The sequence below is a fragment of the Artemia franciscana genome, chromosome 15 (genome assembly GCF_032884065.1).
Source record: "Artemia franciscana chromosome 15, ASM3288406v1, whole genome shotgun sequence".
Taxonomy (NCBI): Eukaryota; Metazoa; Arthropoda; class Branchiopoda; order Anostraca; family Artemiidae; genus Artemia; species Artemia franciscana.
The window spans coordinates 19,612,099-19,635,416 of NC_088877.1; positions in this window are offsets into that span (position 1 = coordinate 19,612,099).

Consider the following 23,318-nt stretch of genomic DNA (forward strand, 5'->3'; position numbering starts at 1 on the left):
ATAAAATAAAGTTGTCTGTCAACCCCTATTGCAATGACCAAAACTAATGAAGAATTCCTCATTCTACGTACAAATGTTTATAATGAAAAAAGAAATCACCAATGCAACCGCACAAAAAAAGAGGAAGACAGAAGGAGAAAAGGAAGACTATTTCCTATATTAGTAATTATTTATAGATCAGTACATGAATGAGGCCTTAGCCATACACAATTAACCATAAAGAATAATCCATGGACAGGCAGTCGTAAGTAAGTATAAGTCGTCATTTACCAAATAATAACATCTTCTAAAAATGTTAGGCTTGTTTTACATTGCTGAATATACGAACGTGTGGTTCGAAAACATTTGTGGATTCTCAACAGAATTTTCATGGAAGACGACCCAGATTCATGCAAACGACCAATTTCAAACGAAATTCTCCTTTGATAAATTGTTTCTAACTTGAAGAAATTTGAATTGCACTTAAATTCTATTTGAAACAATTTTAGAAACTTCCACTTATTGTGCAAATGCCATATTCTAGACTTAGAGATAATTGACTGTGAAAAAAACTCGTTTATTGTTGAAGCAGTCGTTATATAGAGAACATTCCAACTCCGGGTAATATAAACATAAAAAAGGTGAATTATACACAAAATATAATAAATAATGGGACAGTTCCCTTAGGAAAAAGGGGTATGGGCCCAAATCCTCTTACCTCTATGCATGTGCCTTCATTCATTGTATCCTTCTTAATTCCCCCTGCATTCCCAAATTCCTTCATTCATTACTTTTTTCTATTATATGTATCGCTTTTTTTCTTTGGTATGTTTTTTTTGTTGTTGTTTATTTTCTTTGTATAAACCCCGTTATTAAACTGGGGAAAATATGTATGTATGTTCAGATCAATGCTATGACTAACAAATTGAGTATGAACAAATTAATATGGCTTGTTAGATTAGGAGAGGAAGCATAAACCCCCTCACTTTACTTTCCAATAACGACAATGAACTTCCTAATCGAATTAAAAACCACTACAATAGCAATATTACCTGACATACGATAAACGTATACATTTTATAAACAACACTCCGATAAAGTAAAGCATTAAGTCTGGTAAATTCCTCTTTAAAATCTACCAGCTAAGTTATACAAGTTTTGACACCAGTTAATAAAATATTCAAAGCCAGACAGAAATAAACAACCCCCTCCCCGTTGATGATAAATAAGTATACGATGAGGTTCTTTTCTTGCGAACAATTCACCCAACAATGGAACTTTACAAGAGCCAGACATGCTGCTAGCCCCAATGAGACTTGAGCCCCAGTTAAAACAAAATTCGACACCTACTATGGATTTTACATCATTATTTTATTTTAGGGTAAATTTTTTTCTTGTTGAAAAACTCTTGATGTTTGAAAAATTGTTATTTTACAATCTCTTTCAAACACCATTTATGAGATTCTTCTGATTTTCTCAAGGCTCTTAATCTTCGACCCAAAATTTTTAAACTTTAAGATTGAAACAGAATTATTTTTCTTCAGCTCTGCTCTGTTCATCCCGAAAGACCTGAATGGTCCACTGCCAATGCCCGGTCCTACCATTATAATTTGTAAAACTGGGTTCACTGACAAATGAAATCAAGGCTCACTAAAAAAAAACAAAAAAAAAACTGTTGTATTTGTTTAAGAGCTTGATATTTTTCAGACATATTTCTACATTTAATGTTTTCTATGGTTTATAGTATCGTTTCTATTTGGTGTTTTAACCTGCTTTCACACTAATTACTTAGTTTTCTATCCTAAGTGGTTAAGTTGCGTTGCTTTAAGTACTCCCTTTGTCACTTAAAAAAGTTCTTTCACGCTTGGCCAATATAAAAACCCACAAAACTGCCACAATCATCGTCTAAATCATCGTAAGCTAACTCTTCAAAAATGAAAAATTTAGTATAAGACAGAGATTCAAGCTCTGATCAGCCGCGAAATGTTTTGTCGGGAAAGTTTTATAGATTTTTTCTGTATAATTTATTAATTGTCAATTAAGAAATTCAATTTTTTCTTAACGCAATATAAATTTGTGCAACACGAAATTCCAAGTTGAGCTTGATTCTACTTTGCATGTCTACGTTACGGATAAAATTTTTGCATAAAGCGGCTTTCGCAATAAGGACGCAGTTTTTTATGTTAAGTGGTGAAGTTACGTTATGCTAAAGTGTAACATTTTGCATTTAAACAAGTCGTTTCACTGCAGACAAACGTCATCTGGAGGCCGTCATTTCCAATGTTTAAAATCATCGCAATTATCATAAGCAAACTATTAGAAATCAAAATTCAGAATAGAAATGGTGATTCTAGGGATGATCACGTACGAAAGGCTTTAGCTATTTATTTTCACAACTTAATAATTACTCAACCATAAATATGCTCCTTCCTCCGTTCCTAAACCTGAAAAGAAAATCTTGCTAGTGTGGCCTCATAGTGGCGTCAAGGTGGACTTTTCTCGAGTTTGCCTAACCAGGACCATAAGTGCAAACGGCGCTACATGGTCACCTTGAGGAGTGGCGTCCCTTCACAAAATTATAGCCTTGTCAATGGCAATGAGTTTGCTCTGGATTCTGATTGATGGTTAACTCTTCTGGGTTTGGTTTGTGTCCTGTGGCCTTTTTGGGCTGATTAACCTCTTTCTAGCTAAGTTATCTATTATGGGCTGCCTCTCCATAGTGTTATAATATTTGTAGGCATGAATATATAGTAAGTTGGATGTAATAGGCTTGAGATTGCTTCTGCAGGATTTTGACTCTTGTTGATAGAAGAACATCACCAAGGGTGTGAAACAACATTGTAACCAATGTTGTGCGCTTTTCGCTATTATAAGAACAGCTGAAAGTGGTTCACTTTTATTTGATACCTTGATACCTTTTCTGGGTTTATTACATAAGCCCTAAAAAGCTGTTTTTGGCCTATGAAATATGAGACTCCTTAAGCAATAAAAGCCTTTTCTTTGGAAAAAATACAGTCTTTTTAGTTAATTATTTTTTAAGAAAACTATCTTATTAGAGGAACCCTTGTCAAAATAATAGAGATGTTGATGAGAACCACTTAAAGACAGGATAAAACTACTTTAATAGTAGTTTAATAGACAGGATAAAACTGCTTGCAATGTATATAGAGAAAGCATAGTAATCAAAACCTATTTTCATTTTTTTTTCTTTTATATTCTTCTAGTTTTCAGGTTGCGTCCCAACCTTTTCTGGTTTGTTGCTATTCCACACCTATGTGTCTAAAGTGTGTTAGTAATTAGCAGTGGGGGATATTTAGTGAAAAAAGTTAGAAATGCAAAACTTTTGCTTAGGCTTTGAAAACCTTGAAAATTTTCTTCAGAAAAATAGTTGCTTCTAGAACTCCAAGGGAATCGATGCGCGATAAAAGTCTTTGAAGTTATTTCTTAGTATGCAGTTCATTATTAATATAGAAGAGTGAATGTTTTTTTGCTTGCTCTGCATGGTATTAAACTTCTAAAATGTAATGAAATGTTAAAACCAAACCAATGTTGGTTCCAGTTCTAATAGAATTAAAGTCGGTTTATCTGCGCTGGAGAAAATTAGTCTACCGTGTCTAGGAAAAAAATTACCTTTAGGATATACAACAAATTTGACAACTTTTGAACTTATTTGTAAGTTAACGAAACAATTTTGCGAAGGATAACACAAAAAATCGGAATTTGGCATTCGACATCAGCTTTTTCCGAATTATTTCCTTTAAATCTAAAAAAGATGCAAAATTTTACTCTCTGGTTATCAGAGAGATAATTTAGTAGGACTACGATATGAAACTGTTTTGAAAAGTTTACTTTAACAGCTATTGTAGTTTTTCTTTAAGAAATTTCTGAATATTTTTCAAATTTCACTGAAAGTTTTCTACCCTATTTCATGATACGCATTTCTATTTTCATTGCCCAATCATGTATTGTTTTGTAAAGTATGGATAATGAACTTTTTGCTGTAAACTGAAAGCTTTTTGTAAATATCGTGGTTGTGTTGAGTATTTTATAGGGGTGTCTCATCAGAAGTGATCAGACATTAAATTAAAAAAACAAGTTTTTCAGCTGAAAGTAAGAAGAGACATTTAAAAACACCAAAGGAATAGAAATTATTCCGCATAGGAGGGAGTGCCCCCTCCCGAAACAAATATCTGGCAGTGTTGCTTCTATATTAAGTCTAAATTAAAAACGGGCAAACATTAATTTAAAGAAACAAAGTTTTTCTGAGGGAAGTAAAGGGCGATGTTGAAACTTAAAACAAACTAAAATTATTGCTTCAGAGTCTATCTAACACATATTAAGAAAACTAATACAAATAAACTAACTAATTATATTTACTTATGTTTGTAGGACTAAAAAAAAGTAGCACTTTATTGAAAACACAAAAGCCAAGTATAAGAAACAAGAATATACACGAAATGAAGATCAAATAAGCCATAACATTAACTCTTGTAATCCGGTTATTTGTCTCTATACAACGAAGTCTATTTTGTCATTATCTGTGCAACGTATTTATATGATGTTTTAGGATGTTGGTCTGCTTTTGAATGCTGATAAATGCGAATATTTAGTTATTAATCCCAAATCATCAGCTCATAATTTGTCCTGTGGTTCCTCAGTAATTCGAAATGTTACGAGTTTACGGTGGTTAGGGATTAGAATTTATTCTACAGGGATTAGTGTGAGGTTGCTTGGTAAGTATAAATTCGAAACAGGCTGATATAGATGGAATTAAACTTGACAATAACTGCTTATTATTTTTTGTTTTGTTTTTTTTGCTACGGTTTCACCCTTCTACTTATTATAGATTATAAGTGGTTTTTGTTTTGTTTTTTCTTCTAGTGTTTTTCTTTTTTGTTAGTAGTATACCCTCGTTGATTGATTTTGTTCTTGTTTTTTTTTTTTATATATAAATTGCTATTACCTCTACTACACTCCCTTTTTTGCGACTTCAGGTTCTGAGAGATCTTAAAGAAAAGTTGAAGATTGGATATGCAAAAATTGTACCTAACCGTGGAAAATATTCCCACTGAGCTTTTAGCTAAAATGTATTTCACAGAGTGTGACCGTTCTGTCTTGTTTTTAAGTGTTTGAGTTGCCTATTGCTTGTTTAAAAGTGGGTTATAAATAAATTACAACTATCATCATTATTAACTAGCCGGATCGGAAAACCCTTTCTTTATTTCTTTCACCTTCCTTGCCTGTTGTATAGGACATTTGAGAGAATCAGAACTTTCATTTCAATTTCTGCCTTTAAAGAGAACAAAACGTTTTGGTAACATTTACTGAAGACAAATTTATTTGGATTTGGTAAATCTAAATTGATATTTACCGAAAGGGATACATTTACCAAAAGAAAAAACAAACATTGACATTCGAAGCTGTGTAGTTCGTGAAATAAGAAATTCAAATTTTCATTTGAGCAAACCCTGTACAACAAATAAAATATAATAGATAAGCGCAATCAAAGGCTCAGTATTATAAAGTAAGAAATTATGCTTTGTAAAACTGAATTTTGGCCAAACTCTTAATTTTATTTAATTTCTATCAATATTTGAAAGAAAATTTACTGTCAAAAATAGAGATAGAGAAAAATATTTTGGATGAAAAACTTTAATTTGTAAAACAGAAGAAGAAACAGTCAATATAATTTACTATCTACGCTTATATCAAGCAGATGTAGACAATGATATATATATATATATATATATATATATATATATATATACTAGCTGTTGGGGTGGCGCTTCGCGCCACCCCAACACCTAGTTGGTGGGGGCGCTTCGCGACCCCCCCAAGCCCCCCCGCGCGCGTAAGTCGTTACGCGCCATAATAGTTACGCGCCATTGTAGTTGTGTCCCTATGTCCCACCTGTGAATATAGATATATATATATATATATATATATATATATATATATATATATATATATATATATATATATATATATATATATATCTATATATATAAAAATAAGTTGTCTGTCTGTCTGTGGATGGATCAGGTGACGTCACCTGAAAAAACTGGATCAGGTGACGTCAAAACTGAAAAAACTAAAAAAGGCAAAAACTACAAAAAAAACTAAAAACTAATAAAAAAAATAAAAAAGCTAAAAAACTAAAAAAACTAAAAAAAGGCAAAAACAAAAAAAAAAAACTAATAAAAAAGCTAAAAAACTAAAAAAACTAAAAAAAGGCAAAAACTACAAAAAAAACTAAAAACTAATGAAAAAAATAAAAAAGCTAAAAAACTAAAAAAACTAAAAAAACTAAAAAAAAGGTAAAAAACGAAAAAAACTAAAAAATAAAAAAAACTAAAAAAAAGGAAAAAACTGAAAAATAAGCTAAAATAAAGGTAAAAACCAATAAAAAACTAAAAAAAAACTGAAAAAACTAAAAAAAGGCAAAAACTACAAAAAAAACTAAAAACTAATAAAAAAAGTAAAAAAGCTAAAAAACAAAAAAAACTAAAAAAACTAAAAAAAGGTAAAAAACTAAAAAAAATAAAAAATAAAAAAAAACTAAAAAAAAAGGAAAAAACTGAAAAATAAGCTAAAATAAAGGTAAAAACCAATAAAAAACTAAAAAGAAAAAAAGGAAAAAACTAAAAAAAATTTTCATCTAAAAAACTAAAAAAAAACTAAAAAAGGTAAAAACTAAAAGAACTAAAAAAGAAAAAAATAAATGACGAAACTCAAAGAGAAAGCGACCAGGACAAAAGGAATGTTCGATTAGCAATCAACAAAGCACCGGGACACAGGGAGTATAAATGACGACCAGGACATAAGTAAAAAAAAAAAACTATCTATATATATAAAAATAAGTTGTCTGTGGATCTATGGATCGTGGATCAGGTGACGTCACCTGAAAAAACTGGATCAGGTGACGTCAAAACTGAAAAAACTAAAAAAAGGCAAAAACTACAAAAAAAAACTAAAAACTAATAAAAAAATAAAAAACTAAAAAACTAAAAAAAGGCAAAAACTACAAAAAAAACTAAAAACTAATAAAAAAGCTAAAAAACTAAAAAAACTAAAAAAAGGCAAAAACTACAAAAAAAACTAAAAACTAATAAAAAAAATAAAAAAGCTAAAAAACTAAAAAAACAAAAAAAGGTAAAAAACTAAAAAAACTAAAAACTAAAAAAAACTAAAAAAAAGGAAAAAACTGAAAAATAAGCTAAAATAAAGGTAAAAACCAATAAAAAACTAAAAAAAAAACTGAAAAAACTAAAAAAAGGCAAAAACTACAAAAAAACTAAAAACTAATAAAAAAAAGTAAAAAAGCTAAAAAACTAAAAAAACTAAAAAAACTAAAAAAACTAAAAAAAGGTAAAAAACTAAAAAAAATAAAAAATAAAAAAAAACTAAAAAAAAAGGAAAAAACTGAAAAATAAGCTAACATAAAGGTAAAAACCAATAAAAAACTAAGAAGAAAAAAAGGAAAAAACTAAAAAAAATTTTCATCTAAAAAACTAAAAAAAACTAAAAAAGGTAAAAACTAAAAGAACTAAAAAAGAAAAAAATAAATGACGACACTCAAAGAGAAAGCGACCAGGACAAAAGGAATGTTCGATTAGCAATCAACAAAGCACCGGGACACAGGGAGTATAAATGACGACCAGGACATAAGTAAAAAAAAAAATTAACAAAACTAAAAAGAAGTTAAAAACTACAAAAAAACTAAAAAGAAAAAAAACTAAAAACTAATAAAAAAAACTAAAAAATCTAAAAATCTAAATAAACTAAAAAAGAAAAAAAAAGGAAAAAAATAAAGGAGAAAAACAAAACTAAAAAACGAATGTATATACAGACCGGTACACCGGGATACAAATGACGACCGGGACACAGGGAATATAAATGACGACCGGGACACAGGGACACAACTACAACGGGGACACCGGGGGAAACAGGGGGATGTAAATGACGACCGGGACACCGGGACAGGGAATGGTCGATTAGCAATCACCATCAACAAAGCTCAAGGGCAATCATTAGAATCATGAGGTATAGATCTGAATACAGATTGTTTTCCCATGGACCATTATATGTTGCATGTTCAAGAGTCGGTAAACCTGACAATCTATTTATATGCAAAGACAATGGGACAGCAAAGAATGTTGTATATTCGCAAGTTTTACGTAGTTAAAACCATATATATATATATATATATATATATATATATATATATATATCTATCTATATTCACAGGTGGGACATAGGGACACAACTACAATGGCGCGTAACTATTATGGCGCGTAACGACTTACGCGCACGGGGGGGCTTGGGGGGGGGCGCGAAGCGCCCCCACCAACTAGGTGTTGGGGTGGCGCGAAGCGCCACCCCAACAGCTAGTATATATATATATATATATATATATATATATATATATATATATATATATATATATATATATATATATATATATATATATATATATATATATGGTTTTAACCATATGGATGGATGGATGGATGTGTCAGGTGACGTCACCTGAAAAAACTGGATTAGGTGACGTCAAAACTGAAAAAACTAAAAAAAGGCAAAAACTACAAAAAAAACTAAAAACTAATAAAAAAAATAAAAAAGCTAAAAAACTAAAAAAACTATAAAGGTAAAAACCAATAAAAAACTAAAAAAAAACTGAAAAAACTAAAAAAAGGCAAAAACTACAAAAAAAAACTAAAAACTAATAAAAAAAGTAAAAAGCTAAAAAACTAAAAAAACTAAAAAAACTAAAAAAAGGTAAAAAACTAAAAAAAATAAAAAATAAAAAAAAACTAAAAAAAAGGAAAAAACTGAAAAATAAGCTAAAATAAAGGTAAAAACCAATAAAAAACTAAAAAAAAAAAGGAAAAAACTAATAAATGACGACACTCAAAGAGAAAGCGACCAGGACAAAAGGAATGTTCGATTAGCAATCAACAAAGCACCGGGACACAGGGAGTATAAATGACGACCAGGACATAAGTAAAAAAAAAAAAACTATCTATATATATAAAAATAAGTTGTCTGTGGATCTGTGGATCGTGGATCAGGTGACGTCACCTGAAAAAACTGGATCAGGTGACGTCAAAACTGAAAAAACTAAAAAAAGGCAAAAACTACAAAAAAAACTAAAAACTAATAAAAAAAATAAAAAAGCTAAAAAACTAAAAAAACTAAAAAAAGGCAAAAACTACAAAAAAAACTAAAAACTAATAAAAAAGCTAAAAAACTAAAAAAACTAAAAAAAAGGCAAAAACTACAAAAAAACTAAAAACTAATAAAAAAAATAAAAAAGCTAAAAAACTAAAAAAACTAAAAAAACTAAAAAAAGGTAAAAAACTAAAAAAACTAAAAACTAAAAAAAAACTAAAAAAGGTAAAAACTAAAAGAACTAAAAAAGAAAAAAATAAATGACGACACTCAAAGAGAAAGCGACCAGGACAAAAGGAATGTTCGATTAGCAATCAACAAAGCACCGGGACACAGGGAGTATAAATGACGACCAGGACACAAGTAAAAAAAAAAATTAACAAAACTAAAAAGAAGGTAAAAACTACAAAAAAACTAAAAAGAAAAAAAAACTAAAAACTAATAAAAAAACTAAAAAATCTAAAAATCTAAATAAACTAAAAAAGAAAAAAAAAGGAAAAAAATAAAGGAGAAAAACAAAACTAAAAAACGAATGTATATACAGACCGGTACACCGGGATACAAATGACGACCGGGACACAGGGAATATAAATAACGACCGGGACACAGGGACACAACTACAACGGGGACACCGGGGGAAACAGGGGGATATAAATGACGACCGGGACAAAAAAACTAAAAAGAAATAAAAACTAAAAACTAATAAAAAAAACTAAAAAATCTAAAAATCTAAATAAGCTAAAAAAGAAAAAAAAAGGAAAAAAATAAAGGAGAAAAACAAAACTAAAAAACGAATGTATATACAGACCGGGACACCGGGATACAAATGATGACCGGGACCCGGGACACAGGGAATATAAATGACGACCGGGACACAGGGACACAACTACAACGGGGACACCGGGGGAAACAGGGGGATGTAAATGACGACCGGGACACCGGGACAGGGAATGGTCGATTAGCAATCACCATCAACAAAGCTCAAGGGCAATCATTAGAATCATGAGGTATAGATCTGAATACAGATTGTTTTCCCATGGACCATTATATGTTGCATGTTCAAGAGTCGGTAAACCTGACAATCTATTTATATGCAAAGACAATGGGACAGCAAAGAATGTTGTATATTCGCAAGTTTTACGTAGTTAAAACCATATATATATATATATATCTATATTCACAGGTGGGACATAGGGACACAACTACAATGGCGCGTAACTATTATGGCGCGTAACGACTTACGCGCGCGGGGGGGCTTGGGGGGGGCGCGAAGCGCCCCCACCAACTAGGTGTTGGGGTGGCGCGAAGCGCCACCCCAACAGCTAGTATATATATATATATATATATATATATATATATATATATATATATATATATATATATATATATATATATATAAATATATATATATATATATATATATATATATATATATATATATATATATATATATATATATGGAAAATATATAAAGGAAAAATTGCAAAACAATATAGCAAAAGATATAGAAAATCTAAGAATTTTTGGAAACGCGATAAAGGCAGTTGAAAAGGGCCAGAGAGAGGGATTTTTTTTTTTATTCTTGAATTAGAATAAATGAGACATTTGACCAAAGCACTAAATATTTTACTTTAAGAAATGCTAAAAAATTAACAGTCTGAAAAAAAATTATGAAGAATGTTTGAATAAGCAAATTCCTTGCAATAGCCAGGATTGAACCTCAGACCCGACGATTTCCAGGCGAGGTTTTATCCACTGTACTGTTACAAGGTATTGTCTGTAAATATTCAAAGTATAGACCATGAGAAATAAGTGGCTCGTCTGTGATCGAAAATGACATCATAACCTAGGCAAGTAACTGTCACTGCAAACATTATGTCGCTCTTTACTGTCATATCTATATATCTATCTATATATATAAAAATAAGTTGTCTGTCTGTCTGTCTGTCGAGTGACCTCATGTTTGTCCGCATATGACGTCTGAATTATTTCATCATATAACAATTCAAAAACGAAAGTATTCAAGCCGATGTAGCTGAGTTGGTAACGCGTTATGTTCCAGGTTCTAGGTTCGAGGGGTTCCAGGTTCGAACCTTGACTTTAGTATTAATACAAAAGAAGAAAAAAAACTAAAAAACGGTAAAAACTACAAAAAAAACTAAAAAGAAAAAAACTAAAAAAGCTAAAAAAAAAGGTAAAAAAGGAAAAAAAAACTAAAAAAAACTAAAAAAAAGGTAAAAACTACAAAAAAATAAAAAAAAAAAATAAAAACTAATGAAAAAAACTAAAAAAGCTAAAAAACTAAAAAAAACTAAAAAAAAAGGTAAAAAACTAAAAAAACTAATAACTAAAAAAGAAAAAACTGAAAAATAAAGGAGAAAAAGAAAACTAAAAAAAATTAAAATAAAAATAAAAAAACTAAAAAAAGGTAAAAACTACAAAAACAAGAGCTAAGAGCTCATATGGCACTTGTGACGAGGCGAGAAGAGTTAAGAGCCAAGAGATCATATGGTATGAGCTCTAACACAATTCTATAAATCAATAGATTGATTTTAAAAGGAAAATAAGAGGATTAATGCCGGTCAGGATTTAAAATAAGAGCTCTGAGTCACGATGTCCTTCTAAATATCAAAATTCATTAAGATCCGATCACCCACTCGTAAGTTATAAATACCAAACTTTTTCTAATTTTTTCTCTCCCTTTAGCCCCCCAGATGGTCGAATCTGGGAAAACGACTTTATCAAGTCAAATTGTGCAGCTCCCTGACACGCCTACCAATTTTCATCGTCCTAGCACGTCCAGAAGCACCAAACTCGCCAAATCACTGAACCCCTGCCCCCAATTCCCCCAAAGACAGCGAATCCAGTACGATTCTGTCAATCATGTATCAAGGACATTTGTTTATTCTATCCACCAAGCTTCATCCCGATTCCTCCACTCCAAGTGTTTTTCCAAGATTTCCCCTCCAACTCCCCACAATGTCATAAGATCTGGTCGGGATTTGAAATAAGAGCTCTGAGACATGAATTTCTTCTAAAAAATCAAATTTCATTAAGATCCGATCATCTATTCGTAAGATAAAAATTCCCCAATTTTCACGTTTTCCAAGAATTCCGATTTCCCCCTCCAACTCCCCCCAATGTCACAGGATCTGGTCGGAATTTAAAATTAGAACTTTAAAGCACAAGATCCTTCTAAATATCAAATGTCATTAAGATCTGGTCGCCCTTTCGTAAGTTACAAATACCTAAATTTTCAACATTACCCCCCCCCCCCCCAATTCCACCAAAGAGAGCAGATCCGGTCCGGTTATGTCAGTCATGTATCTTAGGCAGGTTTCTATTCTTCCCATCCAGTTTCATCTTGATCTCACCGCTTTAAGTATTTTCTAAGATTTCCGGTCCCCCAAACTGCCCCCGCCCCCCGATTACGCTTGATCCGGTTGAGATTTAAAATAAGAGATCTGAGTTACGAGGTCCTTCTAAATATGAAGATTCATGAAGATCCGATCACTCCTTCGTAAGTTAAAAATCCGTCATTTTTTCTTATTTTTCAGAATTACCCCCCCCCCCAATAAAGCGGATCCGTTCCAATCATGTAAATCACGTATGTAAGACATCTGCTTATTTTTCCCGCAAAGTTCCATCCCGATCCCTCCAATCTAAGCGTTTTCCATGATTTTAGGTTCCCCCATCCCAAACTTCCCCCAATGTCACCAGATCCGGTCAGAATTTAAAATAAGAGCTTTGAGACACGATATCCTTTTAAACATCAAATTTCATTCAGATCTGATCATCCATTCGTGAGTTAAAAATACCTCATTTTTTTCTAATTTTTCAGAATTAACACCTCCCCCAACTACCCCAAAGGGAGTGGATCCGTTCCGGTTATGTCAATCATGTATCTAGGACTTGTGCTTATTTTTCCTACCAAGTTTCATCCCGATCCCTCCACTCCAAGTGTTTTCCAAGTTTTAGGTTTCCCCCTCCCAACTCCCCGCCCCCGTCACCAGATCCGGTCGGGATTTAAAATAAGAGCTCTAAGACACGATATCCTTCTAAACATCAAATTTCATTGAGATCCGATCACCCGTTCGTAAGTTAAAAATACCTCATTTTTTCTAATTTTTAAGAATTACTCCCCCCCCCAACTACCCCAAAGAGAGCGAATCAGTTCCGATTATGTCAATCATGTATCTGGGATTTGCGCTTATTTTTCCCATCAACTTTCATCTCGATCCCTCCACTCTAAGTGTTTTCCAAGATTTTAGGTTCCCCCCCTCCAACTCCCCCCAATGTCATCAGATCCGGTCGGGATTTAATTAAGATTTTTGAGACATAATATCATTCCAAACATCAAATTTCATTAAGATCCAATCACCCGCTCATAAGTTAAAAATACTTCATTTTTTCTATTTTTTCCGAATTAACCGGCCCCCCACTCCCCCCACCAGATTGTAAAATCTGAAAAACGACTATTTCTAATTTAATTTGGTCCGGTCCCTGATACGCTTGCCAAATTTCATCGTCCTAGCTTACCTGGAAGTGCCTAAAGTAGCAAAACCGGGACTTTAGGTTTCCCCCCTCCAACTCCCCCCAATGTCATCAGATCCGGTCGGGATTTCAAAATAAAAGCTCTGAGACACAGTATCATTCCAAACATCAAATTTCCCGCTCATAAGTTAAAAATACTTCATTTTTTCTATTTTTTGCGAATTAACCGCCCCCCCCCCACTCCCCCCCAGATGGTCAAATCGGGAAAAAGACTATTTCCAATTTAATCTGGTCCGGTTCCTGATACGCTTGCCAAATTTCATCGTTACCTGGAAGTGCCTAAAGTAGCAAAACTGGGACCGACAGACAGACAGACCGACAGAATTGGCGATTGCTATATGTCACTTGGTTAATACCAAGTGCCATAAAAAAGAAAAAAAACTAAAAAAAGAAAAAAACTGAAAAAGCTAAAAAAAGATAAAAACAAAAAAAAACTACAAGGAAAAAAAGGAAAAAAAAACAAAAATTTATTTCAAAACTAAAAAAGAAAAAAAGAAAAAAACTGAAAAATAAAGGAGAAAAATAAAACTAAAAAAATAACATAAAAATAAAAAAATACTATAAAAAGTAAAAACTACAAAAAAAACTAAAAAGAAAAAAGAAAAAAAACTATAACAGCTAAAAAAAAACAAAAAAAATTAAAAAGAAAAAAAGGAAAAAAACAATAAAGTTATTTCATCATATACCAATTCAAAATTGAATGTACATACAGACCGGGACACCGGGACGCAAATGACGACCGGGACACCGGGACACAGGGATATAAATGACGACAGGGACACTCAAAGAGAAATTACAAACTGGGACACCGGGACACCAATGACGACCGGGACACAGGGAACATAAATGACCGGGACATGGGGACACAACTACAACGGGGACGCCGGGGGGCACAGGGGGATATATAAATGACGATGGGGACACAGAGAATGTTCGATTAACAATCACCATCAACAAAGCTCAAGGGCAATCATTAGAATCATGAGGTATAGATCTGAATACGGATTGTTTTTCCCACTGACAATTATATGTTGCATGTTCAAGAGTCGGTAAACCTGACAATCTATTTATATGCACAGACAATGGGACAGCGAAGAATGTTGTATATTCGCAAGTTTTACGTAGTTAAAACCTATATATATATATATATATATATATATATCTATACTAGGTGTTGGGGAGGCGCTTCGCGCCCCCCCCCAAGCACCCCCGCGTGCATAAGTCGTTACGCGCCATTGTAGTTGTGTCCCTGTGTCCCACCTGTGAAATATATATATATATATATATATATATATATATATATATATATATATATATATATATATATATATATATATATATATATATATATATATATTTAACTACGTAAAACTTGTGAATGTACAACATTCTTGGCTGTCCCATTGTCTGTGCATATAAATAGATTGTCAGGTTTACCGACTCTTGAACGTGCAACATATAATTGTCAATGGGAAAAACAATCTGTATTTAGATCTATACCTCATTATTCTAATGATTGCCCTTGAGCTTTGTCGATGGTGATTGCTAATCGAACATTCCCTGTGTCCCTGTCGTCATTTATATATCTCCCTGTGCCCCCCGGCCTCCCCGTTGTTGTTGTTTCCCTGTGTCCCGGTCGTCATTTGTGTCCCGGTGTCCCAGTCTGTAATTTCTCTTTGAGTGTCGCGGGCGTCATTTATATTACCTGTGTCGCGGTGTCCCGGTCGTCATTTTTGTCCCGGTCGTCATTTGTATTCCGGTGTCGCGGTCTGTAATTTCTCTTTGAGTGTCCTGGTCGTCATTTATATTCCCTGTGTCCCGGTCGTCATTTGTGTCCCGGTGCTTTGTTGATGGTGATTGCTAATCGAACATTCCTTGTGTCCCGGTCGCTTTCTCTTTGAGTGTCCCGGTCGTCATTTATATTCCGTAATGTCCCGGTGTCCCGGTCGTCATTTGTGTCCCGATGTCCCGGTGTGTAATTTCGTCAATCAACAAACATGACGTCAGTCGACATGTTTAATAATTATTAATGACATAATAATTAATGACATAATTTATATATATATATTCACAGATGGGACACAGGGACACAACTACAATGGCGCGTAACTAATATGGCGCGTAACGACTTATGTGCGCGAGGGGGGCTTGGGGGCGCGAAGCACCCCCACCAACTAGGTGTTGTGGTGGCGCGAAGCGCAACCCCAAGAGCTAGTCTATATATATAAAAATAAGTTGTTTGTCTATGTGTCTGTCTACTGACGTCATGTTTGTGTGTCGACTGACGTCATGTATATCAACTGACGTATCTATCTATATATATAAAAACAAGTTGTCTGTGTGTCTGTCGAGTGACGTCATGTCATCATGTCATGTCGTCATGAAGTTAGTTGTCGTCATGTTTGTTATGACGATGATGTCATTAAAAGTATTTAAGAAAATTGTTCAAAGACAAATTTTTAATTGTAAGAAGATCGTGGACGGAAAAATGTTTAATTGTAAAATGACTGAAGAACCTACAATGGCAACAGCCGAGGAAGCTGCTCAAAGAGTCTATGCCAAAAAACTGCGGCTGATAGAGAAAGTAAGAAAAGAAAGCGTGCCGAGGAATCACAAGAACAGCAAGAAAACAGGCTTGCGGCTGACAGAGAGAGCAAGAAAAGAAAGCGTGCCGAGGAACCACAAGAACAGCAAGAAAACAGGCTTGCGGCTAAAGAAAGCAAAACCGCGCAGTTAGATGAAAATCCACCTGGACAGCGAGAGTCAAAACATATCAAAACTGAAAATGATTGCGATGATGATTGGGTTTGGGATTTTGACTTGGATAAGGTCATCAATGCCTACCAGATTTTAGTTAAAAAAAACAAAGGTTCGGCGATATGTATTTCATACTGACGCTGAAAAATAAAGAAGAAAAAGAAAACTGAAAAAAAGGTAAAAAACTAAAAAAAAAACTAAAAAGAAAAAACACTCAAAGAGAAATTACAGACCGGGGAACAAATGACGACCGGGACAGAGGGAATATAAATGACGACTGGGACACACAAAGAGAAATTACAGACTGGGATACCGGGACACAAATGACGACTGGGACACAGGGAATATAAATGAGGACCAGGACACAGGTATTTAAGAAAATCGTTGAAAGACAAATTTTTAATTGTAAGAAGATCGTTGAAAGAGAAATTTCTAATTGTAAAATGACTGAAGAACCTACAATGGCAACAGCCGAGGAAGCTGCTCAAAACAAATGTATTCAAGCCGAAGTAGCTGAGTAAAGCGTAAAGCGTTATGTTCCAGGTTCTAGGTCCGAGAGGTTCCAGGTTCGAATCTTGGCTTTAGCATTAATACAAAAGGAGAAAAAAAAACTAAAAAAAAACTAAAAACTAATAAAAAAACTAAAAACTGAAAAAGAAAAAAAACTAAAAAAAAGGAAAAAAAACTGAAAAATAAAGGAGAAAAAGAAAACTAAAAACCGGGACACAGGGAATATAAATGACGACCGGGACACTCAAAGAGAAATTACAGACTGGGACACAAATGACGACCGGGATACTGGGAATATAAATGACGACCGGGACACGGGGACACAACTACAACGGGGATGCCGGGGGCACGGGGGGATATATAAATGACGACGGGGACACAGGGAATGTTCGATTAGCAATCACCATCAACAAAGCTCAAGGGCAATCATTGTTTTTCCCATGGACAATTTTATGTTGCATGTTCAAGAGTTGGTAAACCTGACAATCTATTTATATGCACAGACAATGGGACATCGAAGAATGTGGTATATTCGCAAGTTTTACGTAGTTAAAAACATATATATATATCTATAACGAAAAGAGAAATCTTTTCTCTTTTATCCATACTCACAGGTGGGACACAGGGATACAACTACAATGGCGCGTAACTAATATGGCGCGTAACGACTTACACGCGCGGGGGGGGGGGGGGTTTGAGGGGGGGGGGGGTTGCAAAGCGCCCCCACCAACTAGGTGTTGGGGTAGCGCGAAGCGCCACCCCAACAGCTAGTATATATATATATATATATATATATATATATATATATATAAATAAGTTATTGGTTTGTGTGTCTGTCGACTGACGTCATGTTTGTGTGTCGACTGATGTCATGTTTGTCGACTGACGTCATTATAAGGATTGAGCTGTATGTCATCATGAAGTTGTTTGTCGACTGACGTCATGTTTGTCGACTGACGAAATTACAGACCGGGACACCAGGACACAAATGACGACCGGGACACAGGGAATATAAATGACGACCAGGATGCTCAAATAGAAATTACAGACTGGGAAACCGGGACACAGGGAATATAAATAACGACCGGGACACAGGGACACAACTACAACAGGGACGCCGGGAGGCACAGGAGGGATATATAAATGACAACCGGGACACAGGGAATGTTCGATTAGCAATCACCATCAACAAAGCTCAAGGGCAATCATTAGAATAATGAGGTATAGATCTGAATACGGATTGTTTTTCCCATGGCCAATTATATTTTGCATGTTCAAGAGTCGGTAAACCTGACAATCTATTTATATGCACAGACAATGGGACAGCGAAGAATTTGTATATTCGCAAGTTTTACGTAGTTAAAAACATACATATATATATATATATATATATATATATATATATATATATATATATATATATCACAGGTGGGACACAGGGACACAACTACAATGGCGCGTAACTAATATGACTCGTAACGACTTACGCGCGTGGGGGGGCTTGGGGGGCGCCAAGCGCCCCCACCAACTAGGTGTTAAAAAGTTGTTTGTTTGTGTGTCTGTTGACTGACGTCATGTTTGTGTGCCGACTGACGTCATTGTAAGGATTGAGCATTATGCCGTCATGAAGTTGTTTATCGACTGACGTCATGTTTGTCGACTGACGAAATTACAGACCGGGACACGGGGACACAAATGACGACCGGGACACAGGAATATAAATGACGACCGGTACACTCAAATAGAAATTACATACCGGGACACCGGGACACAAATGACGACCGGGACACAGGGAATATAAATGACGACCGGAACACTCAAAGAGAAATTACAGACTGGGACACCGGGACACAAATGACGATCGGGACACATAGAATATAAATGACGAACGGGACACAGGGACACAACTACAACGGGGACGCCGGGGGAATAGGGGGATATATAAATGACGACGGGGACACAGGGAATGTTCGATTAGCAATCACCATCAACAAAGCTCAAAGGCAATCATTAGAATAATGAGGTATAGATCTGAATTCGGATTGTTTTTCCCATGGACAGTTATATGTTGCATGTTCAAGAGTCGGTAAACCTGACAATCTATTTATATGCACATACAATGGGACAGCGAATAATGTTGTATATTCGCAAGTTTTACGAGGTTAAAAACACACACACACATATATATATATATATATATATATATATATATATATATATATATATATATATATATATATATATATATATATATATATACTAGCTGTTGGGGTGGCTTTTCGCGCCACCCCAACACCTAGTTGATGGGGGCGCTTCGTACCCCCCCCAAGCCCCCCCGCGCGCGTAAGTCGTTACGCACCATATTAGTTACGCGCCATTGTAGTTGTGTCCCTGTGTCCCACCTGTGAATATAGATATAGATATATATATATATATATATATATATATATATATATATATATATATATATATATATATATATATATATATTTAACTACGTAAAACTTGCGAATATACAACATTCTTGGCTGTCCCAGTGTCTGTGCAAATAAATAGATTGTCAGGTTTGCCGACTCTTGAACATGCAACATATAATTGTCCATGGGAAAAACAATCTATATTCAGATCTATACCTCATTATTCTAATGATTGCCCTTGAGTTTTGTTGATGGTGATTGCTAATCGAACATTCCCTGTGTCCCCGTCGTCATTTATATATCCCCCTGTGCCCCCCGGCGTCCCCGTTGTAGTTGTTTCCCTGTGTCCTGGTCGTCATTCGGGTCCCGGTGTCCTAGTCTGTAATTTTTCTTTGAGTGTCGCGGTCATCATTTATATTCCCTGTGTCCCGGTGTCCCGGTCGTCATTTTTGTCCCGGTCGTCATTTGTGTCCCGGTGTCCCGGTCTGTAATTTCTCTTTGAGTGTCCTGGTCGTCATTTATATTCCTGTGTCCCGGTCTTCATTTGTGTCCCGGTTCTTTGTTGATGGTGATTGCTAATAGAACATTCCTTGTGTCCCGGTCGCTTTCTCTTTGAGTGTTCTGGTCGTCATTTATATTCCCTATGTACCGGTGTCCCGGTCGTCATTTGTGTCCCGATGTCCCGGTGTGTAATTTCTTCAATCAACAAACATGACGTCAGTCGACACACAAACATGACGTCCCTCAACACACACACACACAGACAACTTATTTTTATAGGATTCTTGCATTTTGATTTAATTTGTATGTTGTTTTTTTTTTGTTCAACCAACAGTAAAAAATGGTAAAACAAATGGAAAATTTTGGTGTTTTGAATTTTTGTCAGATAAAAATTTGCTTTAACGTTGTTATCCCAAAAACAAAATAAAATAAAAATTTAATCTTTAAAAATAAAAATTAAAAGCGATTAAACTAAAACAGACCAAAAATTACAAGACAAATGATACTGAATTTTCAACTCTTCATTAAGTGTGTTTAAAATATACCGATATTAACATAGAGTTTGCATTCCCAAGTATTTCAACTCTCTGGAGCAAAAATGATATTTGTGGCAATAAATCACAGAAAACGCCACTTGGCTGTAACATGAACTCTTTTTATCATTACATAAAAATCCTATCATCTGCTGACAATTTACTAAAAACCTTTTTTCATTATAAACATTTGTACGTAGAATGAGGAATTCTTCATTAGTTTTGGTCATTGCAATAGGGGTTGACAGACAACTTTATTTTATGTTTCAATGTCTCCGACCAACTCTATCCAAGGACTGATGATTTCCATTCAAATGAGCCGTCTCCCTAGATTTTACCAACTTTGGTTCGATATGGTCACGTCTGGCGAAAAAAATAGCAAAACACACCCATCACACAAAAGAAAAACCCCAATTTCGTGTTTCTGTAATAGAGGGTATGAATTCTAGTAGCAGGTCCTTGGAATCCATCATTTCATAGTACACTTTTCACAAACATCGGTTTACTACCTGTATGTTTCTTCCGCTATTCTGAAATTATACGAATTGACTTGGGGTAAAATCAATTCATGATTATTTTTAAACTTAATGAATTTTATATGTTCAGAATAAGGAAGAAATAGAAAATCAGCCATTGTAAATATTGTTTAGAGCTCCGTTTTTAATATCACCAGACTTAAGCTGACATTCGAAAACTGGAACTTGTCAAATAAGAAGCAGCAGACTAAAAATACCTACAAGGAGGTAAGAATCAAATTGGTAAGGTCATTGGTAAGGTCAATTGGTAAGAATCTAACCTACAAGGAGGTAAGAATCAAATTGGTAAGGTCAATTGGTAAGAATGTAACCTACAAGGAGGTAAGAATCAAATTGGTAAATAGGTCAATTGGTAAGGTCAAGTGGTATGGTCATTGGTAAGGTCAATTGGTAAGAATCAAAGGAAGTTCGAAGACTTACTCCTAACAAAAAGACGACAAGACTGCAAGTTTTCCCAAGCCACTACACGAGGGTACTATTACATAGGAAGACTTAGTGATGAGGTACAAAATACCGATCCTTGCAAACAAACTATTGCAACCCCAATATATCCACATCCAATATGCTCCTAATATTACTCATTGAATAACCGTTCATTTGGAATGGTAGTAAGCTCAGATTAGTCTATAATGAAATTAAATAAAAAAAACAAGTTTTTTCAACTGAAAGTAAGGAGTGACATCAAAACTTAAAACGCACAGAAATTACTTCGTATATGAAAGAGGCTGCTTCCTCATCAACGCCCCGCTCTTTACGCTAAAGTTTGACTCTTTCTCTCAATTCTTCTTTCTAAAACAGTAAAAAACTTTAGCGTAAAGAGCGGGGCGTTGATGAGGAAGCAGCCTCTTTCATATACGAAGTAATTTCTGTGCGTTTTAAGTTTTGATGTCACTCCTTACTTTCAGTTGAAAAAACTTGTTTTTTTTATTTAATTTCTGAACGTTTTTGAATCAATGCATGTTTTGATTTTGGCTCTCCGCAGAGGAATGATCAAAACGAAATTTGCATATTTTTTTTTTGGCTCAATGTTTTTCTCATAATTTTGATCGAATGATTTTGAGAAAAAAAGAGCGGGGGACGAAGCCTAGTTGCCCCCCGATTTTTTGGTTAATTAAAAAGGCAACTAGAACTTTTAATTTTTTACGAATCTTTTTATTGGTAAAAGATTTACGTAACTTATAAATTAGCTTACGTAAAGAACTTTTGTATTCTCATGTTTTTATTACATATATGAGGGGATTCGCCCCATCGTCAGTACCTCGCTCTTTACACTAAAGCTTAAATTTTATCCCAATTCATTAAGAATGACTCCCTGAATCACAAAAGCCGTAGAATAAGTAGTTGAAATTACTGAAAATACTTTAGCGTAAAGAGCGAGGTATTAGAAGGAGGTGAGCCCCTCATATGGGTAATAATTTCTGTTTGTTTTAAGTTTTATTGCTGTTCCTTACTTCCAGCTGAAAAAGCTTTTTCACTTTTATTTTTTAATTGTTTTTTTTTTTTTTAATAATGCTAGTAAATCCTGCTCTCCCTTCATGGAAATTTTCTTCTCCCATTACAAATTCTCGAAGGAAAGTTCCCCCAGCATATCCCCCTCTTCTCAACCCCTCCCCAAAACCAAAAAAATCCTCCTGAAAACGCCTGTATACTTCCCAATAACCATTACTATATGTAAGCACAGGTCAAAGTTTGTAACTTGTTGCCCCTCCCACGGGGACTGTGGGGGAGTAAGTCGTCCCCAAAGACATAGTTATAAGGTTTTTCGACTACGCTGAATAAAATGGCTATCTCAGAATTTTGATCCGTAGACTTTGGGAAAATAATTAGCGTGGGAGGGGGCCTAGGTGCCCTCCAATTTTTTTGGTCACTTAAAAAGGGCACTAGAACTTTTCATTTCCGTTAGAATGAGCCCTCTTGCAACATTCTAGGACAACTGGGTCGATACGATCACCCCTGGGGAAAAAAAAAAACAAAAAAACAAAAAAACAAAAAAACAAATAAACACGCATCCGTGATCTGCCTTCTGGCAAAAAATGCAAAATTCCACATTTTTGTAGATAGGAGCTCGAAACTTCTACAGTAGGGTTCTCTGATACGCTGAATCTGATGGTGTGATTTTCGTTAAGATTCTATGACTTTTAGGGGGCGTTTCCCCCTATTTTCTAAAATAACGCAAATTTTCTCAGGCTCGTAACTTTTGATGGGTAAGACTAAACTTGATGAAACTTATATATTTAAAACCAGCATTAAAATGCGATTCTTTTGATGTAGCTATTGGTATCAAAATTCCATTTTTTAGAGTTTTGGTTACTATTGAGCCGGGTCGCTCCTTACTACAGTTCGTTACCACGAACTGT